Below are 6,299 nucleotides of genomic sequence, written 5' to 3' on the forward strand. Positions count from 1 at the left end.
AAAATAATTAGCACAATACCAATAAAACAGTTAACAGTCTATTTAATATTTTCATACTACAAATGCACATGAATGTCATAAGGCAAAATGGTCCATCAGTTGGGACTGAAAGTAGCTGCAACATCTCCTCAGTAAATCACAGCCATAAAACAGAAGATGAGACCAGTTGGCGATAGGGTAGGCATGCTTTGATGCACTTTGACATCTGAGAACCACAATAGAAGCCTCTACAAATTCTTTAAACTTCAGCATTCTAACTACCAGAGCAAACATCAAACATGCAACAATGAGGATACCATCCAAATACACATAAACCATACAGTAAATACAAGTGAAAAGAAAAAAAAAAAACACAAAATATAAAAGTGACCATGCCAAATACACATATCCAACGTAGTCCCTGTCTAAAGATCACTTTTTAACCATGCTAATGAAATGCCCACATCAACTATATTATGCAAATGCCCATGGCCACATATAAAACCCATTCCAACTAATAAGCATTGCCACATTTATGTATAGATGAGTACTCTTATCATAGAAATAGACAAGTCTGAGAAAATCCATGCTCGAAAATCATGCGTACCTGAACAAACTTAAATTTCAACCAATAGACATCAATAGCCCCTGTAGCCTCTCACTCTAACTAATGGCTAAGAACACGCCCTTAGCTCTACATCCTTGGTGAGGTCACCACTCGCCTTTAGCTCTACATCTATGATGAGGATACAAAAACATTAGATTGCAAGAAGTGGTGATTGAACTCATCATTAAAAGAATCAGGTGTTTGGTCTATCAAAATGTTCTGTTTGAAAGCAAGTAAACATTAAAAATGCACCCATTTCCAATCTGTTGCCTTTCATCAAAGCTAGAAACAAAATGGATGGCCTATCCTATCCATTTTCATCAGGCCCATCCAAGCAAACAAGTCCTAAATGAATTTGGGGCTAGCCCAACTTCCCCTCACTTTGGAAGACTTGACTCCAAATTACACAACAATCCTAATAAATTGATATGCAATTGAACTAAGCATCCAAACACGTAAAAAACTTAATAGCAAAACCAATATAACTTTCAATAATAATAAGATTTTATTTGAATACTAAGGGCCTTGTTGCTTATCTTTGAAAGCAACCAATATAACTTTCAAGAATAATTGAAGAAGAAAAACCAACAACATTTTCAGAACTTCATTCAGGTGCATTGGTTTTTATCTTGAGTGACCACTCATCAAATCCATGCCATGGGTTGTTCTCAAGATTGTTATCTGCAATGTACTACAAATAGAAAGATTTAAGATTTTGGATTAACAAGGAACAACAAGATAGTACAACTGTGTGCATCCAAACAAATCATTCATGACAAGAATAAAAGCAGCTTGCTTTTCAAGTACAAACCAAAACAATTTAATAAAGAGAGTAGAGCAACCGTCTAAAAGAAAGGGTTTTATGTAACAATGTAGCGGCCATTACATAACTACTTTTTAATACCTTGATTTTTACATGCCATATTCCTCTTTCATAATTTCCTAAAGAGAAATGATTTAGTGGGCAAAGTGTATAGAAACCTTCCCATACACGGTAACATTTGGCCTCATGAGCATGTCACTTGGACCATCCATTAGGTCCAACCCATTCTTCTTCCACTACTATGCACAAAAGATTACAAACATTCCCTAATTCAACTTACTAATAACTGAAGAAGTGGATAGAGCCATTTCCATGTGAAGATCAAATTGTAGTAGAACTAATGGATAGTGTTTGAACCTTACCCGAATTAACATTGGGTTTGTAAGAAACCAATCTCACCCACAACTCAGTTTGGGACTTTTCCATCTCATGCAGCATGTGCTTAGTTCTGCCCATTTAATAAATCCAAAAATCAGTGATAGATAGTGGTTCATAGCACTGTTTTTAATTTATAGATTTAAAAATAAATAAATAAACTGACTAAAAGGAAACTTGGCAGGTTAAGGAAGCATTAGGGATTAAGTGTCCATTATATGCTATATGGTTTTGAGAATCTAGGAAATTAAAAATATATAATAATAAAAAAAAAGAATACAAAATAATGAAGAGTTACTTGACAAATTTGTGGGTCAAAGAACAAAAGAGAAAAGAAAGAAAAAAAGATAGGATAAAGGCTTACCTTTGGATGCATGAATCGGATTTAGTACCAACAGAAGCTCCCTTCATGTCTTCAGATGAAGACTTTTTCTCTATACAACACGTAGTCAAAACCAAAAATCATAAAGAAATCTAAGTTCCCCTACTACATAAGGACCTTCCTATGAAAAGTACCCTTCTGTAGGGTTATGAATTTCTCTACAAATATTTGATTTTTTCTTTCGGTGCCATTTCAAGGGTCCAAGAGCCCACAACATAGATGCTTCCAGTTGAGAGAAGGTGATGGTGGAAAAATCATGCTTGTAACAGCAAGAAATGAGGTGTTCTCCGGAATACAAACAATTACCCAAGAATAAAATGAGAAAATACATAACTAAAGACATGACTGTCAAAAGTAAAGTGACAATTACAAGTCTGCCTCTAAGGGAGATGTAAAGAATTTGCGGACATGTCTACTTAATTAAGATGAGCTCATTATTCTACCAAAACATTTTGAGAAGTCATCTTTCCTCCCAACTTAATCAATTAGGAGCACAAATTGGATATCACTATACATGCCATTAACAAATATATAGTTTTAACTCAAGATGATTGACTGGTGGTTAACATATCATGTTACTAGATTACGTAGTAAGCACTTCATTACTCAGCATAAGAACAAGTCCATATGTGTTATCATATATTAACTTCTTTTGCCCCCAGAAGATACTTGGCAAGTTGGTATTTCTGTAAGTTACGACCACATACAAAACTATTAGGTATCAAATGGCATTGGAACTGATTCAATATTAAAGATACAGGTAATTCATGAGAAGCTAAATACATAAAGTAATCGAGTGTTATAGCAGCTGAATGAATTGTTAAGATAACGATAATTAATGGAAAAAAACTGAAAATACCTGTAGGTGGCTTTTTACATGATAGATTGTCAAACCCTAAACATTCATTACCTTCAATATACCCTTCAGAGTTGCCTCTACATTTCATACTGACCTGTGTGAGATGAAAAATGCCTTGTGTGTGTGCATTACTTGAAGTTGTGCACTTGCAAATACCCTCAACAACGAGCAAGATGACAATGGTTAAACCCTCATAAGAGGGATCATCAGTCACTGACCTTACTTGACAAAAAAGGAAAAAAAAAGGAAATAGAAAAAATTATATGCTCACTCTCGGCCCCATCAAGCTTGTTAATAGCTTCCACAAACTGCTCATGGAGCTCAAACATGCTGTAAAGTCATCCTCAATGCATTGATCATTGTCTCCTAGACCCACGGGAACAAGGAGCTTCCCACCTAAGAATATAAATAAATAAATAAATAACTATCTGTTGGTGCTGCAAAAGAGAAGCCAATCACTGAAGCTATATGATGCAAAAACCGATGGGAACTGCTATTCTATCTATTCAAACATTTCCCTTCAAAGGAAAAAACATTCACGAATTTCAATGGAAGACTAAATGCCAAGGCATTACAAATCAATAGAATCAAGGCACATTTAAAGAGTAATTTAACTTTTCATTTAAAAGATCAAAGAGAAGGGGAAAAAAATTCCTTATAACCCATGGAAGGGCTCCCATTCCAAGAGTATGAAACTATAAATGCCTGAAACTAAAGAATCAATTAGACAATTCTTTACAAGAAATGGAGCATATGAATGAGACCATGAAGAGTCAACATTGAAGACATACCGGAATTCCCACCAGTGAAGCTAGGCTGAGTAGACTGTGGACACGAGCATCTTCAGATATAAAATCCTATGCATCCACATTATTATAACAATTTAGCAAAAAGGAAAAAGAAAATCTGATGAGATGGGCTGTATATTCCAGTTTCACCTAAATAAAACAAAATTTAGGTGGAATTCAGGTGGAATGGCTGTATATTCCAGTTTCACCTAAATAAAATTCAGGTGGAATGATTCCACCTTCCTTTCAAAAATAAAAAATAAAAACAGCTACCATAGGCACATGTTTACAAATGTACCAAAGCAACAGAGACATGCGGAATGAGAACTCATACATGAGAGTCACTGAGATGGGCTTCCATGGTTAGCCCTTTGCTGGATGTCTCCTTTTGAACATTGGGGACTTGAGTTTTTAAAGCATCACCAAATGTCTCAGTGAGTTTGAAATAAAATACTACCTGGCCTGTCTGGCCATAGCAATCAAAAAAATTACAACTTGAAAATCTAAATGAGAAACATAAACATGAATAGTAAGATCTGTGGACTAGAAATAATAACAAATTACCAAGGATCATGGTATAGATAATGCATTGCAGCCTTGTAAGCTTATTGGAATATGAACAATTTATAAGGATCCTCCCATTGATTCATACACAACATAATTAGCAAACAGGTGCTAGAATTTTGACCCTTAGGAAGTTTGCTGCTGAGCTGGACAATCTAGATTGTAAACAACATGCACATGAGTTGATCCAATATGTAAACAACCTGCACATGACTAACTAAATATAAGAATCTAGTCCTAATGGATCAGAAGACCGGAAAAAAGGGAAGAGATGACATTGGCATACAGACAAAATTAGGACTAAAGCAGCTTTCAGGTATGTTACCTCTTTCTCTAGCCAATTCCAGTAAATGGTTTTGTGACTCAAAATCTAGCCTTTGATATAAGCATGTATGACAATAACTCCAAAAAGGCTGCATACAACCAGCTTAGAGTGTGTTTGGATGCACTATCAAATTGAATTATAGTTATAACTATGATAAAGCATAAAACCTAATTAGTATTTCTTCTTGATTAAGCTGAACATTTGCAATTCAAGTTAAATAGCCTTTGCTTACAACCGCAAGATGTTTTTCACATACAACAATTCACCATGTCCATAAGAAAAAGAAAAAGAAAAAGAAAAAGAAAACCTTAGGCTTTATTTGGTAGACACCTAAAAATAGGAGAAAGTGTAGAGGTTGGATAGCTAGGATATTTGAACCTGAAAGATTTTTAGATCAACAGTTTGGATCACCAGGCATAACTCCCTCTTGGATGGACTGGATATAATAGCTCAGCACACTATTCTAGTCGAAGCTAAAGCTTCTCCATTCCCATGCTCAAATCAGTTCCTGCTAACCTTCACACTTTGTGACTACTTGCACACCAAAATGTTGCTGAAAATAATGTTTAAAACTATTTATAGTGGATTACTAAAATGTTGTTGAAAATAATGTCACAAGAACTGGTACTATTAAATAGTAGATAGATTTCACCGTGAATGTTATTGAATCCAGCATCACTATAAAAGGAAAGCAATTCAAAATAAATTAGTAGATTTCAAGTTCCTGGAGATCATCAGGGGAGAAGCCAATCTCATCCAGCAAAACATGGTAGTGAGTAGGGCGCATTGTTCCCTGTTTAAAGGAAAAGACGATGCAAAAGTAAGTAATCCACACCCACCTTGATTGATTGTGTACCAATTCTTTCTGCTTGTGTATGGATATGAGCACAATCAAAAAGACCAGGTGATGCAATCAATCAAGGGAGGATGGATGGTGACTTCCCACAATTTAACACAAAAGTCAGCTCCATATCAAATCTTACAATCATTCCTGCCTGTGAACACATGTAGAAGTCGTGGTTTCACGGATGGCAAATTGCTTTGTCCACAACAGTGCTTGTACAAGTGAAAAGATAAAGAACAAGAAAGAAATAAATAAAAGGACAATTCACATTGAACAAGCTCAGGAAGCAAAATTTCCAGCACAAAATGTTCATGTACCTAGATAATAATAGCCATTTGGAGCTAAGAATAAAAGCTCCAAAGCAAGCAATTCAATGCTCATCTGGAATATCTTAGTTCCAGAGATCAACACGATTTACTAGCACCAAAGGCAAATGAGATATATTTCGAGGCAGGTATAAGGCCCAGTGCTACACTAAAAGAAAAATAATCTCCTTTGCACTAACTTCTACTTGGGATGAGCATCCCACTAAAGCATTAACAAACAACCCTGATGGATTGAAGTGAAAATTTTATTTTCAATACTCTTTTCTTCGAGAAATTTATGAAGAGGCTAACCATGCGGAACATTATTCGAAGATTGAAGCTGGAAGAATTTAGTGTGGTGGTTTTTTTGAGCCACAATAACTATAAACTTTGGTGACCAGTTCTCACCAAGGAATTTACAGGCCTGCAACGATAAAGATAAAGGTGA

General features: G+C 35.4%; 1 long non-coding RNA gene across 2 annotated transcripts; it reads right to left on the reverse strand.

Annotated features, from left to right (window-relative positions):
* Positions 1 to 1,129: 1,129 nt before the first annotated feature.
* LOC131238525 (uncharacterized) lies at positions 1,130 to 5,361 on the reverse strand. Of its 2 annotated transcripts, none has more exons than XR_009167892.1 (3): positions 4,703 to 5,361; positions 1,772 to 1,857; positions 1,130 to 1,277 (listed from the first exon to the last, which is right to left on the reverse strand). It is a non-coding gene; the product is annotated as an uncharacterized LOC131238525 (long non-coding RNA). The 2 variants fall into 2 exon arrangements; XR_009167893.1 differs by lacking the exon at positions 4,703 to 5,361 and adding an exon at positions 2,149 to 2,797.
* Between the last annotated feature and the right edge of the window lie 938 nt (positions 5,362 to 6,299).

Source organism: Magnolia sinica, chromosome 3, assembly GCF_029962835.1.
Source record: "Magnolia sinica isolate HGM2019 chromosome 3, MsV1, whole genome shotgun sequence".
In the NCBI taxonomy this organism is placed as follows: Eukaryota; Viridiplantae; Streptophyta; class Magnoliopsida; order Magnoliales; family Magnoliaceae; genus Magnolia; species Magnolia sinica.